Raw genomic sequence first — 26786 nt, 5'->3', positions numbered from 1 at the left:
AGGAGAGGATGCTGTACCAACTCAGTTATATAAAACACTTTTGGATGTGATGCTCCTCTTAGATATTGCTGTAGTGAAGTACCATATATAAGGGCAACCCGATTCCAGCTTCCTGGAATTCTACGTAAAATATCTGGGTTTTGTTTCTTAACGCTGATGCCAAGATATATGGCGAAACGTTAGCTAAATGGCTCTCTACTCTAATACTAAGGCTAGTGTGCAACAAACATCATGGATTCATATCAAAACAAGATAGCACAGACCTTATTAAATTAGCCCTACTGAATGTTGCTAGCAGTATATCAGAGTGAGCTGCTATGATCCTCCATGATGAAGAGAACGCATTCAAACTTATAGAAAGTAAAGGAACACATGATACTGGGTCCAAACTTCATAAAATTGATAAAGAAACTATACCACAGACTTTTAATAATGGGCAAAGTTTCCACTCATATAAAAATGGGTTGAGGTACACTGGATGGGTACCCCCTTTCTCTTTTACTGTTTACCTTATATCTTTCCCCTTTATTTACAGAGGCTATAGGTTGACCTTTACATAATACCGGTACACCTCAACTTGACCCAAACTATTAAAAATGGGATACGTTTAATGTGATTAGGGATGATAGAAATATTTGGGTACAAGGTGTTAAGACCCTTAACATACCCTTGGTTAACAGATATATACCAATTGGTATACCCAAAGCTTTTTCTGACGGTATGCTTTGAAATGGGCAAAAGGAGCTGTCACTCAATTGAGAGCACTTTAAAAAGAACAATATACACATACATATGACAATCTTAAAAAGGATAATCAACTCCCTAGGGAATATTTTTTTAATATTTCCAAATTAGGTATTATTTAACTAAATCGGATATACAGATGGGAAAAAAATGAGATACTGGAACTTTTAGGCAAACCTGAGACAGCTTAGAAAAAAAAGATATGTGCGTCTTTGAAGCCACAGCTCCCCAGTAGAAATAGTGGGCCAGGAGAGGGTTGGTCCACGGCTTTGAACTCAAAAATTACAACTGAAATGATGCTGCACATTTATTATTAAAGTTGTAAATGTCTAGGAGCTTCAAGTCGACCAAAGCACCCGCACAAGATATTACATAGTCTATATAACTAGAGAACATCTATGGAACAGCTACATAAGCTCAAATTGTCATAGATGCTTCCCAGAGGATACAGATGAGATTCATAGGTTTGTCACTTGTACATCAGTCAGGAAGTATTCACAAGCAATTGCATGTAAATTAATATGCAGGACACCACTACAACTCTTACCATTTCATTCATACTTTTAGGGGTTAATGAAGAAGAACTTATATGGCCTGCATGCATAGGTGTGCGTTTTGTTGTTACAATTGTTGCCGAACTTACAATTGCTAGGCTTTGGAGAGATGTTGATGTTGCTGTGGATATGCACTATATTTGAAACTGAATTTGCTATTTATAACGTAAAAGGTAGAGTTGGGATGCAGGTGGGACTAGAAATATGGGTAAAGTTCCTCTTTCCCCTCTGTTTTATATATTAGAAATGCTTAAAATTCCTATAGAGGGATATCCATTGGAGCAGCACAATAGACTTGCCAAAATTGTATTTTTCTAGATTTATTGTTAATATGGACATTTCTCTATCTGTCTCAATAAAAGAAAAATGAAAAAGACCACCCACTTCCCCTCAGAAACTTGTTACCTTCAAACACCACACAGCCCAGTTGAGCCCCCACTTAGACACGTTGATTAAACTGAATCATGCAACTGACATACTTTGACACTGTTTCCCGTGGTGCTTATTCAGCTTGAGGAGAGATAACTTCCAGATCTTTCTGAACTCATGAACTTGGCTTGATGGTATTCTCAGACAGGTAGAATAGTTCCATGCAGAAAAGTTCCACGTAAACATTTATCACTGTGGTAAAAACTGTTTAAATAAAATGAAGATTTTCCCACATGAGTATTAAAGAAGAGTGTTATCCTAAGTTAGTTCCATCCGTGCGATTATGTTCTGAAATGGGTTCATTTCAATTTCTGTGACAGTGACATCTAGTACTTTCTGAACTAAGGGCCTCTTTTAATTTCTCTAATTAACATTCATTAAGTTTCAGCATAAAGAAAAGAGGGCTTACTGTTGATAGCTCAGGGCTTTGTAATTCTGGTTTCACAAATTTGATAACGTTTCTGCTATCAGGGATGAAAAGAAGTGTATCTTATGATGCTGAAAGTGTCTGCTGGTGTTAGGAAAGCAAGATTGGAGAGCATAATACTCTGTCTGTAATGAAATCAAACATTTCTTTGACTAGAATATTAGAAAATCTGCATTTCTACTACTGAAAAAAACAAACAACTGCAATAAAACCGAGAACATTATTTTGCTTTTCAACTTTGCCATTACTGTTTAGGTTGAGCCTCGACATCGCTTGCGCTGTCTGCAAGAACTGGTGTATCTCTTTTGTGGGATTTTGTCACGCCCATCAATTATCATTGGTTCTTTCTTCTGCCATTCTGATATGATGGCTTTCTATTGGTCCATTCCTCTCAATTGTCCCACCGTTGGGTGCTTGTTTCAGCTCAGGAGATTTCACTAAAAGATTGCTTTTGTTGGCCATCACAGCTTCCACCTGCACAGCGCTTGATGACCCCTCCTCTCCTCTGGGTATTACAGCCTGAAAATGTCTGTGTGGGTAGAATTCTGGTTGGCACAGGGATTGTTTTGTTTGGCCATTCCAACGCTCATGATTAACTTTAATAAACAAGGCATTTTCACATGGAAAATTCCTAAGGTCTCCTTTTTTTGCTGTTTTATGTAGCGCTAACTCAACCAGAAGGTATCAGAGTGCATTATGTGAGCACCAGTTGCATTACAGATGGACACATTCATTTTTAGCCACAGGGAGATTAAGTGATTTGCCCAGAATCACAGGAAGTTTGAGCCTCCTGCTAGACTTGAACCGGGTTCTCCAGCTTCAAAATCGGGGGCTCTAGCCATTCTGCTGTGTTGCTGAACAGCCAAGTACATCTGGAGCTCTTGTTGAAGTGTACTTCTGTTCTGACAGGTGAGGGAGCCATGACAGTCAACACTGGCAAGAGTCTGGGGCTGCAGGACCTGAAAGAGCTGAGCAACGATTCCCTGCCGCAAGAAGGCTATATGGGTTTCAGAATACGGACGTGATCTGTGTGGATTTATACAAAGGACCCCCTAGTATAGTTTGCATTGCAGATACCTTGTCAGGCCAATAGGAGCGTTCAGAAAGTATGTATATGCTTACACATGATGTGCTGGGTTCCTCAGTGATGCACGTACTGTCTGCCTCAGTTAATTAAACAGACAGAAGCTGCTGCAGCAGCACATGCGAAGCAGGTGAAAAGTCAATTTCCTCCCCACTAGAAGCACAGTTTAAGTTATTGGCAGTGTCTGTCTGAGCCTTTTCTTTGCTTGAAACAAATGCTGCCTTGTGCCCGTGAATAGATAACTTCCACAGTGTTGGATTAAGCAGCATGCATGCTGGCAGACATTATTTTGAGGCGAATAATTAAACCCCATAACAGAGTGCCCCAAGGACTTTTTCCTATGGCTGAATGAGATGTTGTTAAAAAAAAGTTGCATTGTCTGCCTCTGAATGACACCTCCCACAAGGTGAAGCTGGGATGTTTACACTCCAGGCTCCTCTATACAGGTTGCATTAGATTAGAAAGACTGTAGACTGAACGTGCCCTTTTTTCAGGATCGAGGTGTTGCACATTCGTTTATTTATCCCATTGGTAACTTAATGCTTGTTTAACTTTGTAGAAACTTCCGGAAGGAAAGAGAGCGCCTCCTATTGAAATGTGAGCTCCTTGTAAACCAGAAGTGCGTTGTGACATGAAAATGCTGTACTGAATGGGTAGCTAGGATCTAAAAGCAGGCAATATATATTAAATGGAAGCTCAAATGATAAGGAGATAGTAGAAATGTTAATTCTTTTTGTTGATTTTGCATTCCTGCTCGCAATTGTTTTTTATCGCTTCCATGCTTGTGATTACGAATATGTCATTACAGTTTGCAACTGCATTGTCCATTTTACATGAGCACAGTTCATATAGACATGTTATGCTCACATCGCACAACAATTTGTGATCTCTCCAGGTACCACATTCCAGGCACTGTAAAACAGACCCTATCCAGAATTAAATAAAGTAGTGTGATTCAGAGGATAACATAAACGCATGAAACGTTTGAGTTATACAATGTTTTGCTTTCTCTGTCTGATTGTTTGCTTTCTGTTTCTTCTGTTCTCCCCTGACCACCCTTGCTGTTAGCTGCTTTTCCGGATCAGTAATTTCTAATTCTAAGTCCTCTGGACGGTGCTGCTACCTGCTTCTCTGGTCTGAGTGGTAATTCCTCATTGTTAGTCCTCTAGACAGTGCTGCTAGCTGCTTCTATGGTCAGAGTGGTAATTCCTCATTGTCAGTCTCCTACACAGTGCTGCTAGCTGCTTCTCTGGTCCCGCAGGAAATTCCTCATTCTAAGTCCTCTACACTGTGCTGCTACCTGCTTCTCTGGTTCCAGTGGTAATTCCACCTTCTAACTCCTTTAGGCAGTGCTGCAGCTGTGTCTCTATTCATACATCCACAACACTCAAAACTACAACAATAGCTCTAACTCTGAAAGAAATTTGAGACCTATTGCATTGCAAATGCTCGTTTAATTTTAACATCAGAATAATGTTTATGCTCAGTTTGTGCTGTCCTAAACATTTTCCTGAAGGGGAACAATAGTATGATGTGCAGAAGAGTAGCAAATATTTAGAGGAAGTGGAAAAGGTTGAAAAAAGGGTTCTGCCATTTTACCCTCGATCATTAGATATTACAAAGATAATTGAGACGAAGGGCCTGTTTTAATGTTTGGTGAACGGCGCTCAGTCTGTCTGGATGGCGGAAATCATGATGGACTACCGACTGCCAAATTTCCAAATGACTAGTCATCTAAAAACATGGAAAGGGACTGCAGTCACAGATGTTTCTTTCAATATATGAACGAAAAATAAAGAGCTAATGACCTCCACACCCTTGAACAATTCGGGCGGATTGAGAGTTTAGTGGATTGGGCACTCAGTCGTCTTTGTGATGCAGTACCCTATCCACCAAGCTCTAGATCAAGTCCTAAATTATTTCTCAATTCTCCAATGTCATTACAGAAAAGCTGTGATTAACAATGCACTTTTAACTTGTACTCATTCCAGGACTTTGTGCTGCATTTGGAGTTTTTTTCAATATTGATAACTATCTGCACTTTTGTAGTTGTCTGCAGTTTGCTGTGATCAACTATTTTTTCTGACTGCCTATAGCCTGCTGTGTACTTTATAGGACTGCCCTAATGCACCAAGAGGATTGCACTGCTTCCTGGAGCCTGCTTGGTGCCCTCAGAGGACTGCCCTGTTGTTTGAAACCTGCTTTCCTGCTTGCACCCAAGACTTTTAGAGTAACTCAAAGGGCTAGTTGGCTGGCCTCCTGACCACAGCCTCAGGGACAGAAAAGGCTCCTTCTTGAACCCACACCTGGATCAAGTCTGAGTAGTCCTGACCCTTCATGTGGTGCCCCTCCAGTCATGGACCCTTAAAAGTTGTACTAGAGGTGTGCAGATAGCCCAAATCCAAAACTTGAGATCAAAGGAGACCGGGACCTACCTACTCGCCTAACCGCACAAGGGAAATCACCAGTCGGCCTGAATTCACTGCAGCTCCTACTACATTCTTCTCAGCAGCAGCAAATGCTTTTGCTTGTCATCACACAGATGAGGTAACCGGCTTCATGGAACCCTCATCGGCTACATCCTGCAGCTTCGTTCTGCTGGAGGCATTTTAACTTCCATTAAAGAGACTCAGTCCAAACGTAGAAATCTTCATCACAACTTCGATTCCCCCATGACAGTGCCTCCTCTTCCTTGGCACCATCAGCTGCCTTGCCACACTGAACTTTACCTTCTCAGCAATTTTTCTTCAAAAATTCTTCTAAGTATGAAGGTAAGTGGAGACAGGGCCCCATCCACTTCATGTATTCAAATAGCGCTCCATCACATTCGACCATAACTTTCGACTTTGTCGAGGTCTTGCATGTTGCGGTTGGTGCTTTAACCTTTTAGGCACTATTTTTCACTATAAATCTTTACATTTCATAACTCTGATTCTACTGACTGTATTTTTGTCATTTTGGTATGAAATATTGTATTTCAATTTACTCTATTTTTCTAAATTAGAGTGGGATTCTTCTTGTGTTGTGTTTTCACTGTATTACTGTTTAAGTGCTGCATAAATACTTTACACATTGCCTCTACGTTAAGTCCGAATGCTTTTGTTCCAAGCTATCAGAGGATTACGCACAGGTTGAAGTAGTGACTTTTTGTAGTTCACCGTGACAAGGATTGTGACTGGTTTTTTAATAGGGGTTCACCACTCTCCACCAACAACCCAATTTCTCACATGGCCCCATCAGAATTTCAAGATGTGTATTAACTTTGCAGAACTCTGATGTTTCACACAGAGACTTCAACTGCAGACACAATTGGAGCTGCCAGGTGAAATATAAGAGAAAGATTAGGAATAACATGGGAAATAAACACAGAAATTATGGATTTCAAAACATTTTCTCATTTCTAAGTGAACCCTCAGGATCAAACTTGTAATCCATTGGTAATTAACCCTAAATCTTACTAGTTACCACAGGGGAAACTATCAGCTGCATTACCTGTACTTTTATGTTATGTTATGTTACAGCAATTTGTTAAGCACACATATACCCTAAGGTGTCTTGGCGCTGTCTACTCCTAAGCAGGATAGAGCCTAGTTGTTAAAGAGCCACGTTTTTAGCCCTTTTCTGAAAGAGATGAGGATGGGCAGAGCTCTGATGCGGCATGGCAGGTTGTCCCATAGCTTAGTAGTTCTGAAAATAAAGCTTCTGCCTCCCCAACTGACTTTGTAAAATCTAGTAGTGGTCATGAGTTTCACCCCTAGAGATCACAGCTGTCTACCAGGAGTGTATATCTGAAAAGAATGTTTCAGAAACCCAGGGCCAATATTGTGCAATGTCTTGTAGGCTAGGCACAGAGCCTTAAATTTGATGTTCCTTCTTACAGGAAGCCAGTGCAGCTGCCGAATTTCTTTGGCTACCGAATTGAATTTAGGGGTCCCCATGAGAATCCTAGCAGACGCATTTTGTACTATCTGGAGCTTATTAAGGCTTTCTCCCTACATATTAACATAAAAACCATTGCAGTAATTCAGTGCTGTGGTTACTGTGTTTCTTGCCTCCACTGGGATAAAAGGGAAGAGTTTTTTTTAAATCATTCTGAGCAGGTAAAAGCAAGAGATCAGAGAGTTGACTTGAGGTTTGAAGTTTAACTTTTTATCTGTTATCACACCCAGACTTTTTGCTTTTGTAGCAGGGATAGGGGGAGATCCCAGTTCTTTCGGCCACCAGCTAGACAACCAGACAGACAATAGATTACCAAACAGGATCACCTTAGTTTTACTTGAGTTAAGTTTCAGGCAGTGTCTGGGATTCCAAGTACTGATAGCCAGCATACCATCATGGAAAGAGGTCGAGATCTCAGTACCGTTTTTGAAAATGGACAAGACAATTTGGGTGTCGTCAGCATAAGAAGTTAACGCAAGGCCAAAGGATTTGACTTGGAGAGCCAACTCTGTAACATAAATGTTAAACAGAGCTGGACTGATAGATGAGCCCTGCGGAACCCACAGGGTAGAGAGAAAGTAGCCGATTCAAAGATGCCCAGCACTACTGATTGTGATCTATCAGTAGGAAAAGATGTCAGCAGGGATTTAGCCTTATTCTTAATGCCCAAAGTGGTGATACAGTTGATCAGCATCCCACGGTCAATTATATCAAATGCTGCTGATAGGTCAAGGATAATAAGTGCCGCAGCTCCATCTCTGTCAAGCTCGACCCTTATCTTTTCTGTGGCCTTTAATCAGTGCTATCTCGGCTATTCATTGCTTTTTCTATGAGTTTGGAGGGCAGATGGAGGTGTGAGATGGGCAGGTAATTGTTGGGATCAACTGAATTTACTTTTGGTTTCTTTATAAGTGGAAGAATGGAGGGCCTTTTCCACTGAGATGGGAAAACTCCCGAAATAAACATAGTATTGAAGATGGCTGCCAGATTTGCACCTATTTATAATGAGTCAAGGTGTCTACCTATGTTTCAGGTAATTGCTCTGGAGGATTCTCCTCTGGTAGATAATCACTTGAGAATTCACCACATCATCCACTGGTTGAAAGATTTTCAATTACCACCCAAATCTGAATCAGGAACTATGCCTGGAAAATCCAGTAACATTCCATGAGCTGTTATACAAAATTCAGGTATTTCTGCTACTAACTGTACTAATGGTATATCATAATGGAGTTATGCAGAAGATCTCTGTATTCTTAGTCTTTCTCTTCTTTAGCACACCTTTGGCCATATTCACAAAAGAATATTTTGTTGACAAATAGGCTTGAGCCAAAAAAGTGCAACATGTACCTGATTCATAAAAATGTGCAAAGAGGGATGTGTAATTTCTGAGTGGGACAATTGATCATGAACGCAAACCCATTTGGAATTGGTGAAGGGGTGAAAGGTGGGTCAAGAGATAATACAGTAAAATCAGACAATTTGCATATGCAAAGTGAGTTGACAAGGACAGAGACACACCTCCTGAGGAAGCAAATTCCACAAAGCTTTTTCCATATCACAAAAGTGGGGAAAAACATTTGATCCTATGCTCTTTGATTTTAAACTGGCTTTGCTTCTCGAGACTCAGGTAAGCATATTTCTTTCCGAACCATTCTGATATGTCAAGGATGTCTTTTTCAGAAAACTTTTGACTAATACACTTTATAATGAAAGAAAAAGTAACAACGTTGTCAAAAAACTTTTTTGATTTTGATAATTATAATGTATTCGAGGATAAGAAAAGGTTTTCACAATTTGCTCTGGAATCTGTCCACAAGACGGGATTTTTTCCGATGCACAGACATTTTCATACTCGTCTTGCACCGTGCACATGGAAATGTTAATGCATTTTGCAATCTGGTGCATTTATGGACATTGTACATATTGCAAATTACCATTTGTGAATCAGGGCCTTCGTGCACCCGAAACAGTAGTTACATTTTGTCATTATTTAGTTAGGCTGCTAAATTTGCATTATTTGAAAGTCAGTTATAAGTACTATGATTTTAAGAATTCCAAAATATAAAGGTTTCACATTTTTTATACTTTGTTCTGCAGCAAGTTTTCTGCTTTTCTTTCACTTTTTAACTGCAGTTGTGTGGCCAACAAGAACATTGAAGAATTAATTTTGCCGTACATTTTGGAAATAATTTGGATATTCCAACATTATTTATGTTTTTTTTACTACTTTAAAAATATTTTTGATGACTGCCAATGTCGTTATTAGTAATCTCACTATTATCATAATCATAGCCAAAACATCATTATAATTAGAGCTCATTCCCTAATTGCAATTATCTTCATCAAGAAAATGTTATTCCTGTCAAGAGTCCTAAATAAAAAAAAATCATACATTATGATTTAATTTGTTTTTAAGTTTCTACAGCAGTTCCAAACTTTCTACGCACGTATACACTTTTTGTGGTGGTGCAATCATATTCTCTACCTAATTCTTAAGCTCACTGGTTAGCCATTAAGCAATGTATTCTTAAAATTGTGACCTGGTTACCTGCACATTAGACTCTATGAATCCTTATTTTGTTAACGATTTTTTTCCTAATTTTCTATTTTTCAGCGTAGTAATAACACAGTTGGTATTACACATAGTAAATAAACAAACCAAATACTTATTTTGAGCCAGTGGTTGCCGGTGGGGCCCACCTACACCCGTTTTTGTGGACCAGAACTTTTTTTTCCCCCTGCATTAGACAATTTTCGAGAGCAGGACAGGAGAAAACAGGAAAAAACGCTCAAGGAAAACACGCCGCAAAGGGAACAGGCAGGAGAGTGAAATAGTGAGATAATGGGGAAACAAGTGTCTGGTAGTGGATCAAAGAGGCATGCAGTGGATTCAAGACTACCCACCAGCCACTGTCTTCTGAGCAGAGCTTCGGGTAACGGCACTCCTTTTTTATTTTACAAGTTATCCACTCAAAAAACCAATAGAGGTGTTAAGCAACTAAGACCCTCCTTGCAGGCACTGTGCAATTCCTGAGTCGACTGGAAACGTTTTTTTAGATAAATCGGGAATTACCAAGAATGTGCGAAAACTCCATTCCCAGTAAATCCCGCCTCCCACTGCCACACACATATTTTACCAGCTGAAGGCTGGTGAAATTATTGGGTGGAAATTGGCCCAAAAAATGGAAATTAACACATGATTCAGGAGTGGTACTCCAGATTCCCCCTTTAGTTCTACATTTCTTATGAAATCCGCAAGAAGATCAAATCATGCAGGATACCGGCATTCTTAAATTGCCAATAACAGTGTAATCAGTCATTTTGGGTGCAGGAATGCTGATGCAGTATTCCTGAGGGACATGTGCTGTGGGAGAAACATGGTATTATTGATACCCAAAGAACAACATTGCTAATCAAACATATGTACATTTCTGCACTCCTCCTGTGAATGATATCTCTTTGGTCTGAACCAGAACGGTTTAAACTTTGTTTGACAAATCTTTAAGTGGGATCTGCAGTTCATTGACTATAGTTAAGGAAAGTCATGTACATATTGTATGTCAATGTTCCCTTCGATGGTGGCCCTGTTTCTCAGTAGGTAGTTAAAGAATAGATACACTGTTTAATGGGATGCTCTTGCAAAGATGATGAGCAGCGTTAAAGGTTTTGAAACATCTGCTGGTATTAAAAGGCTCAAATAACATACTTTTAAAAGGGTGACTAAATTTGAATCATATGAGTTACAAACATTCACGTTCTTTTCAATCCATATGTTAATTTATTTCATGCCCATTCTCTTCTCTTTTTATGCGGTAAAGTCAACTGCAAGGAAAAATAAAATAAATCAACTATTATTAGAACATTGAAATGTTGGGAGTTCCACTGAAAACAATGGAGTGCTCCGGGCTTCTAATGGGCGGTAGAAGCCCGGAGCTCCAACATTCCAATGTAGTTGTTGCTATGAACAAAGGCCTCACAAAGCCCGAGGGGATTTCAATCCCCTCGGGATCTGTGAGGCCTTTTTTTTTTTTGTTAGAACATTCTGCCCTCTAGCAGCGGAATTTTCTAATAGCCTTCCAGCCCTCTGTAGCTGGGCTATACCGGCATTAGAGTCCCGCTCCTTTGACAAAGGCCCTCGGCGAACGCTGGATTGGGCATTTAATGGTTGTATAGCCCACTACAGCAGGCCATAAGGCTATAAAATGACCTTCAATGTAACTTAGAATGACAGTCTGCATAAAGTCATCTATGGACCTACCATATTACTGTCAGCATCTAGACCGATGACAGGGAGCAGACTAAGTTCACTGGGGAGCATACTATTGCTAAGCGCTAATAAAAAAAAGGCAGGTTGGACAATACCTTTCTTTTTGCCTGTAGCAGATCTTGGTAGGCACTGGATCGTAAAAAACGAGGATTGGAATCACTTTTCATCAATTTGTAAATATGCTCCTTAAAAGAAGACAAAAATACATTTATAACCATGCCTTGCATATTATACACATACCAATACTGCACGTTTTGTTTAGAAATAAAGACATTTTTCCAGTAACAACTTTAAAAAAGAGGGACAGTTGACAAAGTCCCCTGTAACAGCTCTAAGAGTCATATTTTGGTCTTTGTGTGCCCCCCCTCCACACTGAAAGACCTGATCTCAATCAACTGGCCCATAGTTCTACTTACATGCTTTCCTCTAATTGGTGGCTTTTAAAATCCTTTATCCAGGGGCTGTGGCAATCATGCTGGAGTATCTGAGGGTGGACTACTGCCTCTAGATGAGGAGCCATTGTTGTTGCTTCAGATTCTGACTGATTGTCCCTGGAGAGATTGCAAAGCCACAATTTGGAACCTTTTGTATTACTTTCCAACTCCAAATCAGTGCCTGAGACTGCAAACCCCATTAACATTTTGCATGTAGGTATCCAACATTCTGGTGTTTCTGCAATTATAATTGATCATGCAGAGTATTTCTGCTGTCTTTGTTTTTTGCTTGCCGTGGATTGTGTTGGCCATATTTAAAAAGGAATTAACCCATAGGCTTGAGGCAAACAAGTGCAACTTGCACTTGATTTATCCGTTATTTGGCTTGCTCATGCATAATGGCTAAACAGGAGACTGCGGCAGATGGAGGTGGAAGCATAACGAAAAAGAAAAGGGTGAGAAAACTGTTTCACAAAAGTGGGGAGTCTCTAGATCAGCATGGGGTCTCACTTCCTCACTAGACAAAACAAAACAAGCAATGTCTGAAATGAATGTGTTAAAAGTTTATGAATATTAGTGTATTATGAACCTCAGTTTCCTGCCATTGACAGACCATGTCATTTACGTCAAGCTTTGCGACCATGTGCTTTGCTATTTGAGACCACTGTTTCCTTCTACTGATAATCTAAAGGAGGGCTCATTTATATCTAGAATGTTTCTTTACTTCTGTTTTTATTTAGACTCTAAGGAAATGAATCTCTTGGTATGTTGCTCTCTAAAGCTATGTATCTCCAGGACTTACTTTGTGACATAGCCATGTGTTCAACTGTACTAGTGAGATTGAAGCTAAAATAAAAATTAATGAGCTCAAACTCAATGACAACAAAACTTGACATCCTTCTTGTGAGTGTTTCTATTTTTATATGGGAAGAGGGATCACACTAACTAATATAATGCAATATCTTGACAGGTCAGAATAGAGTTTGCTGGAAAAACTCTGCTCAACCTCTGCTAGCAACAGCATGAAAAGCACACTTTTAGCAGAGATATTTTTATTAGGATCAAGCAGTACCAAACAACATAAAAGTAAAGAAACAACACATTAAAATACCCAAAATAATTGAGAAAATAGAGAAAAATAATAAGGAAAATGAAACACTAAACATAACATTGTAATTAAAGTCAATTGTTGATGTTGATGGGAACATTGGCACAATATTTGGCCAACTGTGATGGTAAGTTCAACTGGTAACACCGGTTAAAAGTTATACCTTGAAACTAAAGGCTTTATTGTGAATTTAGCAAACAGGGCACTCCATTTGAAATGTGGAAGAGTACCCTGTGCACTAAACTCTTGGTTCACCCGCTCTGTTAAGAGTCTGACAAATCATTATGTTTCTGTTAATTGATATCATACACCAAAGGCCTGATTCACACTGGGCTACCAGTCATAGCACATCAGAATAAACAACCTATTTAGACCAGATGTTGCGATATATATTTTTTCCTGTTTGGGGCCAGCAGAGATAACATGGCAGCACCAAAAAGGAAAACAAATATATAACCGCACATGCTGGGTAAAACTCCCATTATGTCAAGGACATTTATATATCTTAATTTTTTAAAACAAACTCCTGCTTTGGGAGTTTGTTTCAGGAAAAGAAAAAACTTTGCTTGCGAATGCACTGAAGACGGTGCCTGCACAGCAAAGCTTCAGTGCCTTTCAAAGGAGACGCCATACCAGCACCTCCCGATGGCATAGAGCTGTTCACCAGGCTGGTAGAGATCTCTAAACATGGTAGGCTGTAGGCCAATAGGGCAGCAAAGTATATTCCTCCACTGTCCTGGCAGAATGAAGTACATTCCAGCAAGAGCTAAATTAGTCACTTAGGGTCAGATGTACAAAGCCTTTTTGCGGTCGCAATCTGCCTGAGGAACCCCTTCTCTTTTGTGACTTCTGACAAAAACATTTTTAAGCGTAGCCACTGCCTACTCTTAAAATATGAAACTTACACTTTGCATTTTTTTTTCTGCATCCCTTTTTCATTTAAGGAAATTGGGTGGCATTTAAACAAAAAAATGCTTTATTTAAAAGCAATCACAGACGTGGTGGTCTGTTCACCGCAGCATGCCACCATCCCTGTGATGGCTGTACTTCCAAGTGGGTCACAATTTGTGACCTACCTAACTAATATTCAAGAGGTAGGTTGAATTGTGGCACACTAGAAATCAGTAATTCGCGTACTGACCTATTAGCATATACATCGTTATGCAAATTACCACGAGTCACAAAATAGTGATCATAAATTTTGAACAGTATTTTGGTACTAGTTAGTACTAGTGTCAAACTTCTCTAGTGGAGCAAGGTAGGGTGCTGTAGTTGGTAAGGGTCCCTTGAAGTTGGAAAATGTTGATTTTGAATTCCCTTCAGTTTTGACACCAATAGCTCAAAATGAGACTAAGGCATATTCTGTATCCTCTGAGGTCTCTCAGCTGCTATGGTTACCTTGCCACCTTGTCCCGGTTATAGGTTTTACCTTCAAACATAGTTACTTTGTTCACTCTTAAAGTCTTCCAGCTTGTCAAGACAGAATTCTGTATCTGACTATGAATACTTCTTTTCAGCAGTCTTGAGGTAATCTTCAACCTCACTTCAAAAAGCTCTCAGCATGATAAATAGGTAATAGATGGTTGCTGAGATTATATCTTCTACAAGTCTTGATACCTTGTTCTGGTCCTCCAGAGGTCTCAAAATGACTAAAGGCCTTATTACGAGTACGGTGGTCCATAGGACCTCCGTACATGCAGTTGTGGTCCGACCTCCGCCACACTGCTGGCTAACTCCGCAGTATTACAACTGTGGTGGTCGAACAGCTGCATCCGCCAGGGATCTAGGATCCCACAGCATTGTGCAGCTGTCAGGGAGCTGTAATATGCTGGTGATACCACTGCGGCACTGCAGAGCATATTACGAGTTGGCTTTCTACGCCTTTTTCAGTGTGGTGAGCCTGCCATGAAAAGGGTTCAGGAGAGGCAACAAAAGGGGGCCCTAATAGGGTCCCCTGACGCTCGTTTGCCTGTAGGTGCATGCAGGGGCCACATGCATAGCCCTCCTGGATTTGCACTCCCAGTTCCTGCACAGTGTGGCATGTATGTCACACCATGCAGGAAGGTGCAGTCGGCGCTCTGACAGCGGTGGTCTTGTATAAGCCTAACAGACCACCGCTGTCAGAGCCCAGGATTGAACTCCTAATCTGCCGGGCGCACCACGGCTTTGGGGGTTCTACAGCAGATGACGTGTTGGTGCCTCCACTGTACGAACGCCAAAGACGTAATGAGCCCTTAGGTCCACCTTACTGTAAAGTCTTATTCCTGTTACTCGGGATGGAGATTAAAAACTATAAAAAATAAAAAATAAAAGCCTCAGGGCTAGTCCATCTATGCACCCAGGATCTGGAACAACATAACCATTTCCAGCAGGATAGCTTCAATAATTCTCGTATCAAGGAAAGAGTTGGATGTGCCCCTTTAGAGACAACTACATTATAATGCATTGGCCATCCACAAGCCTGCTACTGCTCCTATCAATCGCTGATTGCATGCGTGCCTTTGACCCTGTAGCTCTTGCCCCACTATTGGCTAGGATCTCACTACTCAAATATCATATACAAACATATATGCACTGCATTTAGCAACAATCGTCCTTCAGAAATGAACTAAATATTTGATAAAAATAAAAAAATGTTTTTAGGTTTAAGATCTCTTTATTAGTATCAAAAGTGTAAACATAGATACAACATGAGCCCACCTACATTCAATAGCTGGTGGGGTGAATTTCACTGTCAGTTGCCTTTGAGCTAAGAAACAGGAACAAGGTAAAACAAACAATGAAGAGGTGAGGCAGTGGACAGTATCAGGAACAACCTGGGGGGAAGGCACAAGACACCAATCAAAGAGTAGTGATATCCAAGAAGCATGAATAACTAAGATGGCCATCAGGTACTTAGGGCCATATGTAGGTGGCATACACTTTACCGATTCTAAAATACCGAATTATATCGATTCGGTATTTAAGAATCGGTAAAGTGTATGTAGGTAATAATTCGGTAAATGTTACCGAATCGGAGTAAGTCAGTAATTACCGAATCGGTATTTACCGATTCGGTAATGAGGCATACCTTCCCATTGATTGAATCAATGGGAAGGTATGCCTCATTACCGAATCGGTAAATACCGATTCGGTAATGGGAGGAGCACATTCAAGGGTGGCAGGGTGTCACATTGACACCCTGTTGCACCCCTGATTCGTCCATGTGTGCACATGTGGCGCACATACATGCCCTAGGGGCATGTATGTCTGCCACATTGCACACCTCACAGTGCACAAAAATGCATTTTCACACATATTCGTCATTTACCACCAACTATTAGTTGGTGGTAAATAACGAATCCCCACACCCACCACACAGTCCCCCTACATCTCATTTCTGTATTCGGTATTTACCGAATCGGTAAAATTACCGATTCGGTAATTTTACCGATTCGGTAAATTACCGAATACAGAAATGATCCCCCTACATCTCAAAAGCCTAAATATCGGTCGGTAACGGTATATTTACCGAAAATCGGCCGTTACCGACCGGTATTGGGCTACCTACATGAGGCCCTTAGTGAGGAAGAGCCTTGATCTTGGTGAGTTAGTCTGAGGATCCGCAAGTATAATGGGCAGGATAATTCTCTGAATTCATCTAGCAGAAAACGGACCCCCAGGTCTTGTTGAATAGAGGCAGGGAATTGGTCGCCACAGCTGTCAGCTTCTCCATTCTCAACAGTTCCCAGAGTTTATGTAGCCAATTAAGGTGTGTGGGGATCACATCGGTGCCCCACCTGGAAAGTAAGACCTGTTTAGCGGCTCCCAGTGTTAAGGTGCTAGCCCGTCCCCGAATAGAGTTCTAAGGATATGTCAAGGGAGTGGAAAGGCCCAGTAAAACATAGCTGGGGAACCTGTTGTTCACAGCAGCCAGTACCTCATTCCAAAATGAACATAGTTTGGGACATTGCCAAAGCGAATATGTAAGAGTGCCTGTCTGCCCACAGTGTTGCCAGCATGCACTATCTTTACTCTTATTCCACTGGGCAACCCTGACTGGAGTGAAGTATCAATAGTGGGTGATCTTCAAGAACATCTCTTCACTGGAAGTATTACAGGAAGATGCACGGGCCCGGCAGAAGGATATTGCACCACTACTTATCTGTAAAGGTGCGTTTACATTCCCCCTCCCACATACGCTGAGTGGGCATCTTTGATGGTTTCGGCTGGGTGGTGAGGAAAGTGTACATTTCTGAAAGGATGCGCTTGTCAGAAGAACGAGTAAGAAGCCCTTTCTCAAATGGGGTGAGGGGTTGGCTAGCATGGGGATGAAGCCAGGGTTGCGTCAGCCAGTGGCAAACAGCCATGTATTGCCAGCGGGTTGAGGATGGGATCCCAAACATCAACTAAGTCTGTGGAAAGTCCATTAGGCCATCAACGTCAAACAGGTCACCTATCCGTTTGCAGTTGGCGTCCTGTCATACAGCAAACGCAGAACCACATTGTACCGGGGGAAATCTGGGTTCCCTATTATCAGTGTCTGGGGAGAAAGAGGGGGGATAGTCCCTGTCAAAGCTGCACTTTGTCCCACACTCCAATGTTGGCTCACAACACTGGAGAGATGTATACTCCCCCAGGGCAGTGTGACTTTGATAACCATTGAACCTTCTAGATTGGGATGCCTGCCTGGTCAATGAAGCACCAATCTTTTTAAGTGCTAGGCCGCGACCACTCCACTATGCATCACAGCTGCACTGCCTGGTAGCAGCACTGTAGATTAGGGACCCCTAAGATGTCCTCTGCTTGTGAAAGATACACCTGTGGTTTAACCATCCACACCTTTTTGCTATCCCAAATCAAATCTGCAACTTCTTGTGCATCCGCAGTGGGGGTTGGAGAGGCACTGTTTGCATTACATATAGGATTTTTGGCAGGAGTTTCATCTTGACCACTGCCAAGTAACACAACCATGAAAGGCCATAACTCTTCCCCCTGGAGAGTTCCGTCTGTGCAACAGTCAGTATGTTTATGTAGTTATGTGCCACCATACAGTCTGGTGTAGGGTGTTTTCTTAGACCCAAGTAGCTTATCCCCTGTATAACCCATGTAAATGGGAACCCAGATTCAAGCTGTACTTGGTCAACCTCGGGAAAGGTCAAGTTGAGGATTGAAGACTTCTTAGGATTGGTCGTGTAACCGCAGGTTCCCACAAACGCCGCAAGTTCCTCCATCACTGCTGGCAAAGATGCAGGATGGTTTGACAGTATTAAAAGTACATCATCTGTGTATAGCATTGTTTTATGTTCCCTGCCCCCATACGGGTGCCTGTTATTTGTGGGTTATTGCATATACAATCCGCAAATGGCTCCATGTAAAGGGAAAATAACAAGGGTGACAGGGGGCAGCTATTGGAAAGGGACAATATAAGAGCCCATTTACCCGTACCATGGCTTTGGGGGAAGCATAACTGCACTGGATCCATTTACAAAACCTCGGTCCCAAGCCAAAGCATGCAAGAACTGCATGGAGATATGTCCGATGGACCCAGTTGAAGAACTTTTCTGCAGCATCAATAGATAGGAGAAGAAAACAACAGTCCTCACTGGACTAGAACCAAGCATCCTAGGACCGGTTTCGGGGTTCTGCATTCTGTCCATCAATTGTTGTTTTTGCATTTGTCACACCGAGTGGGAAGGGTATGCCCAGACGTGGGTCCCGTGCTCTCCATGCCATTGGAATCAAGCTATCCTGGCTGAAGAGGGGTGAAACCCCGAAACCGGTCCTAGGATGCTTGTTTCCAGTCCAGGGATGACCTGGCTTGGCAGTTCGGGCTGGACTGTTCCCATGAGGCACAGGGTCAAGACTGATTTGCTTATGGCTGGGTTCAAACTGGAAAGGCATGGTGAGCAAAAAAACAATGGATTTAGGCCCAGATCTCTGTACTGGGGTGAATGTATGACATTGTTCTGCATTCTGTCCATCTATTGTTGTTTTTGCATTTGTCCATAGACTAGTGACAGATTCAGTGGGGTAACAAGCAGTCACTTCTCCAAAGAACCTTTTATGTGTATCTAGAAACACTTTGCTTGGGGCTACCCTTTTCTTTCAGACTTGAGGAACAATGTTATCTTTACTCTGTACAGGTATACTTTGATCACTTTCCTAAACCCATGATATCCCCCCTAACATTATTAACAGAAAAATCACAAAAGCAATACATATTAACTTTTGTTTACGGGTCCATACTGCATTGTGCTGAGTAATGTGAATCACTGGCTGCTCTTCCTCAGCAACCACTCTACTAAAGGGGTGCATAATGAACAACAAAATAGGGGCAAAAGATAGGAAAATAGACAAGTTCTCAGTGTCCACCAGAGCCTCACTTATATAGTTTTCTATTGTCCATCAATACGCCGGCGCTCTTGAGCACCGGCGGTGGAGCTTGCGTTTCTGGAAAGTAATCCTGGAGAGATCTTGGAAAAAGGTCGGGAGTGGCCTTTGAAGTTAACTGTATGAGAGTCTCTGGCTTTCTAAGGATATCTTCTTTAATCTGGAAATCATGCACACAAACGAGTATATCTGTCGGGGATTCTTTCAATAGTCTTTCATGACCCACTCTATAAACCCAGTCTAACTGTAGTGGAGAGGTCTCCGGGAGGCCCGAGACTTGACAGCGGAGATCCATGATGTACTTGCGTAGTTTGGGGCCTTATGCTTTGGTTGGCACCCCTCTAATTCATATGTTATTCCTCCTAGATCTGTTCTCTAGGTCTTCATTGTGTGCCTGAAGGTCCAATTGTTGGTCTTTTAACCATAGGACCTCTTTTTAAAGCCAAGCTACCTCCTCCACCTGGCCAGACTCTCTGTCCTCAAGCTCAGCCACTCTCTCACCCACCTCGTCCATATCACATCGTACCTCCCGAAGTTCGGATGCAATTTCTGTTTACATCACCTCCAGATCTGTGCTCAAGGAGGAGAACAGTAATTCCAGGTATGCTTAGGTGAGTGGGCCCTCTCCATCATCAGAGTCCATCTGGGTCTCTGGCCCTTGGTTTGTGGCTTTATCATCTGTCCCGGAGCTGCCTGATTTTCTGAACATTTCTTTGAGGGATCGCTCTTTTTTTGTCCTGTTCACCGTCATGATATCTAGGTTTAATGCAGTGGTTATCGCCATGCACGTTAATCGCTGTGGTCCCACAATCCAGTCAGAGGACCGAGTCCCGGAGCCTTTATGTGAATGCTATCCTTCCCCTGTGTTCTAGTTCTGATAAATTTCTGGGGGGGTGATCTGTCGCATTTCAGGTTACTATACAGCTTAGGGTACTTTAGCAGTGTCCATCAGGACCCCTCGTCCAGTACAGGCATGTGAGAGCCACCCTTCCCACCCCAGGCACAGCCGAATCTCTAAGTTCTGCCTATGTTGTTAGGTGTCTCCCACAGGGCAAGTCCCTACCACTGTGATGGTTCATCCGCCTGCACCCCATTTGCAGATTCTGGCCAGGAGTATATGCGGCCTCCTGCCTGACGTAGAGCCCCCTTCTCTGGCTGAGGCCATCCGGCCGCTTATCGTTACAGGCCCCTACCCCCACCTCAGCCCAAATTGCGTAATGGACTGGCTACAGTTGGGCTCATGTAGGAGGTGAGGGGGCGGCACCCATGTCTAGCCCTCAGATCTTCCCAAAGCCATGTGACCATGTGAAAATGGCAATCTGGGCCTTCCTCTGTCTCAACGGGCCTTGTGCATCATCTCACATTCCAGACTGTCGTTGCCAGGGGCCGCCACTCATTTTGGCAGTATCTAGGACCAATGCCAGGACCAACAGCCAGATGCGTACCATGAGTCCTTAGCCTGCCCTGGAGCTTGACCATTCTGCGATCCAGGGCCTGGGTGTGTTCAGTGGGCCTTGGTCTCTGCTTCTTTCTGTCGTCTGCCCCTCCGCCCAGAAGGCAATCTTTGCTGGAGGGGGCCCTCGTCCCACGCCTCCGGACCCTCCGCCCGCATTGACTTTGCCGCAGGTAGACTCCTCCCTGTGCCCGAAGTTCGGACGCAATTTCTGTTTACATCACCTGCAGATCTCTGCTCAAGGAGCAGAACAGTGATTCCAGGTATGCTTTGGTGATTGGGCCCTCTCCATCATTAGAGTCCTGCCAGGTGTCCGGTTTTAGGTATGTGGCTTTATCATCTGTCCCGGAGCTGCCTGATTTTCCAAACATTTCTTTGAGGGATCGCTCTTTTTTTGTCCTGTTCACTGCCATGATGTCCAGGTTTAATGCATTGGTTATCGCCATGTACGTTAATCGCTGTGGTCCCACAATCCAGGCAGAGGGCCGAGTCCCGGGGCCTGCACATAGATGCTATCCCTCCCCCACGTCCTAGTTCTGGTAACTCTCTGGGGAGGGCTCTGGTGCGTTTTAGTTTGCTATACCGCTTAGGGTGCTTTAAAGGTGTCCATCAGGACCCCTTTTCCAGTACAGGCATGTCAGAGCATCTCCACCCCAGGCACAGCCGAATCTCTGAGTTCTGTCTATGTTGTTAGGTGTCTCCTGCAGGGTAGGTCCTGACCACTGTGATGGTTCATCTGCCTGTACCCCGTTTGCAAATTCTGACCAGGAGTATATGTGGCCTCTTGCATGACGTAGAGCCCCCTTCTCCGGCTGAGGCCATCCGCCGCTTATCGTGTTGGTCCCCTACTCCCACCTCAGCCAGAATTGTAATGGACTGGCTATTGTTGGGCTCATGTAGGAGGTGAGGGGGCAGCACCCATGTCTAGTCCTCAGCTCTTCCCAAAGCTCTATGAAAATGGCGATCTGGGCCTACCTCTGTCTCTACGGGCATTGTGCGTCGTGTCACTGTCCAGACTGTCATTGCCAGAGGTCGCCACTCTGTTTAGCAGTCTCTAGGGACAAGGGGGGTCCCCTGGCAGGCAGATGTGTACCACAAGTCCTTAGCCTGTCCCGGAGCTCGACCGCTCTACCATCCAGGGCCTGGGTGCGTTTGGTTGGCCTTGGTCGCTGCATCTTTCTGTCGTCTGCCCATCTGCCTGGAAGGCAATTGTTGCTGGAGGGGGGCCTCGTCTCGTGCCTCCGGACCCTCTGCCCGCACGAGGGCACAGACTTTGCCGCAGGTAGACTCCGCCCCATGCTGGGGATGAGCCACATGCTGTAGGCCTCAATGCTAGGCCCGCCTGCAGCCTGGTGCTCACTACAGGTCTCTTGTGTGCCTTTGGAGCTCCACCGCTCCATGCTCCCAGACCTGGGTGCAATTGATGAGTCGCGGTCGCTGCTCTTTTCCCTTTGGACTGGAGGGTCAGCATCGCGGTGGGGGCGTCCCACACCCCTAGCTCTGCGGCCCACTCCGGTGTCCTCCTCTTCAATGCGGGATCTGCTCTTTGCCCATTCTGGGGATGAGCCATGTGCTGCCGGCTGCGCTCCACAGCTCTGCTTCTCGCTACTTCTCTCGGCACTCCGGCTGGGGAGTCTAGGGGCCCCGGTAGTCTCTACTAGTGCCTCCTTCCTTCTGGTGCCTAGATATAATCCCAGGGGGCACAGGAAGAGGGCCGGCGGGCTCAAATGATTTGTTCTTGTAGGCAAACTAGTCTCAACCCGGGTGAAGAAGGGTTGCTGTGATTTTAAAAGGTTATACCATGGCAATACAAAAGTTCTCACTTCAACCATCTCAAACATTTTTTTCTGCTGGAGGAAACCCATATGTGAAGTGGGTTGAGTGGAAAGCTTACTTCCTAAATTTCCTTGAAACTAATAACAAAGATGGAAATATGGCTCTGAAATGGAAAAAAGAAGATATTCTTACATTCTGCGGGGCCAGAGCATTTAAGGTTTTATGAACAAATGAGCAAAACACCTGGGGCAGGGATGTGAATGTTTTAGAAGAGGCTCTCAAAGATTTTAAAAATTATTTTGCACCAAAGTTATGTATGGGAATTGTGAGGTATAGTTTTCGGAGGAAACAGGAGATAAATGAATCTGTGGATGCGTATGTTGTGGCTCCTAGGGAACTTGCTGGGGACTGCAAATTTGATCATTAACAGGAGCAGCTTATTAGAGACCAAGTAGTCAAGCATACGTGGGATCCAACTATCCAGGAAAGGTTATGGATCAATGGGGATGCAGACCGAAAAGATATTCTACCCACTGTGAGAAAGGCGGAATTGTCAAATCACAGTGCTATGACCTTAAAGACAAGTCCAAAGATGCTTCGGAAGAGATATTAATTGAAATTAAGGGTAAAGAGTTCAGTAAATCTCAGAAAGAGAATACTAAAAGTCATGAATCTGCAAAAAAATTACCCTTAGGTGTTATTGCTTTGATAGCAGTTCACATCTTGCTTCGATAGCAGTTCACATCTTGCGTCTAGTAAATTTGGCCCTGCAAGCAAACAGAAATGCTCAGCTTGTGGAGTGCTACGCCATTTTGACAAGGTTTGTAAGAAAAAGAAAGGCAAATGAAGTGTGTGGATGAGTGTAGTTCCAGTGATGATGAAGGCATAGTGAAGGCACTCACCATTTATGATTCTGAAAAATTAGGCTTAGAGTTTTGAATCTAAAGGGCTGTTTATTCTGTATATCAGTGACAAGGTTGGGTTTGAAAGGAAGAAACCTTTGTGTCTAATGACTATTTAGGGACTGGAAGTGCAAATGTATACAATCACAGGGTCCCCATATACTAATGTAGATTAAGATATATGAAGGACGAAATTTGTTTAAAAGTTTAGGGAGAAGCTACTGGAAACTGATGTTCACCCTGAAAGATTTTTGAGTGGAAAGATAGATATAGTTGGTTATAGACCCTTGGTGCTCAGATGTAAGAATAAAGATTCCGAAAAGAAATTGTATATATCAAAGAAAGGTACTTTAGTGCTGGGATGGAAGGATCAAGGAGAGTTAGACCCCAATAACCCTGAACCTGTCAAAGTAATGGATGAATGTGAAGTTATTGGAGCTAAAATGTTAGAAAACTTCCCAAATGTATTTAGTGGTATAATAGGGAAACATTAAAATTCTGAACATCTCATAGTTTTAAAAAAGGATGAATGTTCCAAAGTAAGAAACATTCCAATTTTACTTAGGGAGAAGATGGAGAAGGATTTAGAAAAAAAGTACCAATGCATATATTATTGAGCCCTTTGAATCCTCTGAGTAGTTTTCTCTTGTTGTGGTAGCAAGACGGATCAATGGTAAGATTAGGTTGTGCACTAACATTCAACATTTGAAAAATAAAATTGTGGTGGATAAATTTCCACTTCCAAAAATCTCAGAACTGTTAGCCTTATTGAAAAATGCAAGTTGGTTCTTCATGGTCGATCTCTCTGCAGCTTATCACCAAATCCAGTTGAGTGAAGAGAGTAAACAATATACAGCTTTTATCACCCCTATAGAGTGTTTTCAGTACAAAAGAATGCCCTTTGCGTTGGCATCATCTGCTGCCATTTTTAAAAGACTCATGTACCACTTTTTGGGGGAAAACCCAAGAACGTCTGATGTTTTCAGGATGATATTTTAGTGTTTGGCAAGGACAGGCAAGAACATGACAAGATTTTGGCAGAGGTCCTATGTATTCTAAGAGGGAGTGATTAGACTGTTGAGAATTTGAAGTGTAAGTTTGCGGTGCAGTTTGTGACTTACCTTGGCCACGTTGTATGTGGAGAAGGTGTCACCACCAAACCATCATTGGTGAAAGTCATCTAAAAAGCCCTACACCCTACTAGCAAAGATGAAGTGAGGTCATTCCTTGGCCTAGTTGAATTATACCCTAAATTTGTGAAGGGGTTCTCAAATAGAGTATTTAACATAAGACGATTGTTAAAAAAAACAACTCCCTCCCGCTGTTCATTGTTTTATCAATACAGACATCCAAATCACAACACGTTTAAGCAGCATAAAGAATTGAATCAGAAATGGTGGAAATGAGAGCGCAGATCACACGATTTGTTAAACATGCAACACATCAGTTCGGAACCCTCCCATTTGCCCCTTCAAGACTGCAGAGTGCAGATTCTCCACGAACCAGTGCATGAGCGGCTCTTTCTCATGGCAGACCGAACAGGAGGTAATCAGTCTCTCAAGTCACAAGCACAATATACCTCCACTGGCACTACGTGATCCCTGTGGCATGCCAGAGTTAAAATAGGTAACCAGTCAGCTGTATGGGGGACGAGCAGCCAGCAATCCTTATTTACCAAGCAGACAGGCACCGATGCCCTCCCACCGAGGATTACAGCATGTATCGCACAACTTGTTTTATAATGCAGCACCTGGCGCTCTGTGTAGGAAAGTAGGATCTGCTTCTCATGGTTACCCCCACTTTTTGCTTGATGTTACACTGTTTTTGAGTAGTCAGACTGGGATCCTGCTTATCAGGACCCGATTTTATCTGCTTTCTCCCTAAAATATAATGGCATGGATTTATGTACACTCCAGATTGGATACTGGGGTACACTTATAAGTCCCTTGTATATGGTACACATGGACCCAGGGCATAGGTACCCCGGAGGCCTTACATGGGATGAAGCATGTATTATGTTACCCATGAGAGGCCATGCAAAATGGAACTACAGGTCTGCCATTGTATGCACCACTAACTTTAGATATAGGTTTACTATATCTATAGGTCACTACGCTTATAACCTATTGTGGTGAATGAGCCACTTTTGTGGTCTGACACCCTATGATGACCCTCAACCACCACCATTTTGTACTGACTTAAGTGTGTTATGTTACCTTAGCCTTAATGTAGGATGGGTTTGCATATGCCTGCTTATCTTCTGTCTTTTAGTGGAATAGTCTTTCCAAGAACAGAAGGTATGGGATGTTGAGGTGCAGTCTTGTGGGTGGTGGTGCACACATGTGCTCAATGTTGTATACTGAGGGATTAAGTGTATAATGTTATTTGGGTTAGGTGAATTATGACTTTGACCTATTGGCTTTGACGTAGTCTAATGTCATTCTGCCTTCTGACTTTACCTTGCTTCAAACTTTTCTGTGTGCACAGTGGTGCTTGTAAGTTGTGTGGATGAGAATTATAGGTGCGGACTATTGCCTTTGACAGGGCCTCATGTCTGACTCTGCCTTGCTGCTGAGTGCACAGCCGTGCTTGCAAGTTGTTTGGGTTATTCACATTCAAGGTCTTGGTGTTTTCCTGAGCGATTGTTTTTGTTTAGTGTACTGTGGAAGGCCTTGTGAGAGCTTTGTCAAGACAGAGGCTGGAAGAAGTGCGAATGGAGGAAGAGACTTGAGAGCTCCTTACTGCCATGGAGATGCTTGCTTGGAACTTGGCCAGTTCTGGTAAAATTCCTCTGGCGGTGGGAGGAGGTCTTTCACAAATCTTCTAGTGTGTTTATAGCTGAGGGTTGCAGGCTGAGAAACTGGGAGTTTGGATTCCGAGCGAGGGCAGACGTGTCTATCTCAGATTGAACCCTGGCTTGCTGAGCTCTGATCCCCGGCTGTAATTCCCCCAGTCAGAAGTGGGCAGTGTATGCACCAGGTGATGTATTGAGTTGTGTGGTTCTTTGATCATTGGAGGTGTTTTCTTTGTGGTGTGGGAGGTGCATATCCAGAGTACTCCTCTGCTCTCTATACATGTATATCTTTCTGATCTCTTGCAGGACGTCCAGTGTACCTTATCTTATATCAGTTATTGCTTGTTTATTAATCAGTATTATAGTTTGATCAGTTATTGATTCATGCCTTTAGATTATAAGTTTGCTACATATATTTGAATCTTATGCATTTAGTATCTGAGATAGCCTTTGCTTAGAGAGTATTATGTATTAAACCCCAAGCCTTATTCTAAAAGTGA

At 42.8% G+C, this 26786-nt stretch overlaps 1 long non-coding RNA gene across 2 annotated transcripts in view; it reads right to left on the bottom strand.

Moving 5' to 3' along the window:
- The window catches only part of LOC146821165 (uncharacterized), a 150510-nt gene that overhangs the window by 83379 nt on the left and 40345 nt on the right, over positions 1-26786 (bottom strand). For both annotated transcript variants that reach the window (XR_014962670.1, XR_014962669.1), the window contains exon 2: positions 11543-11632. This is a non-coding gene — a long non-coding RNA (uncharacterized LOC146821165). The remainder of the gene's footprint in view (positions 1-11542; positions 11633-26786) is intronic.

This window comes from Triturus cristatus, chromosome 6 (genome assembly GCF_964204655.1).
Source record: "Triturus cristatus chromosome 6, aTriCri1.1, whole genome shotgun sequence".
In the NCBI taxonomy this organism is placed as follows: Eukaryota; Metazoa; Chordata; class Amphibia; order Caudata; family Salamandridae; genus Triturus; species Triturus cristatus.
Note: the sequence above shows the minus strand (reverse complement) of the source record. Positions and strands in the feature narration are given on the sequence as shown.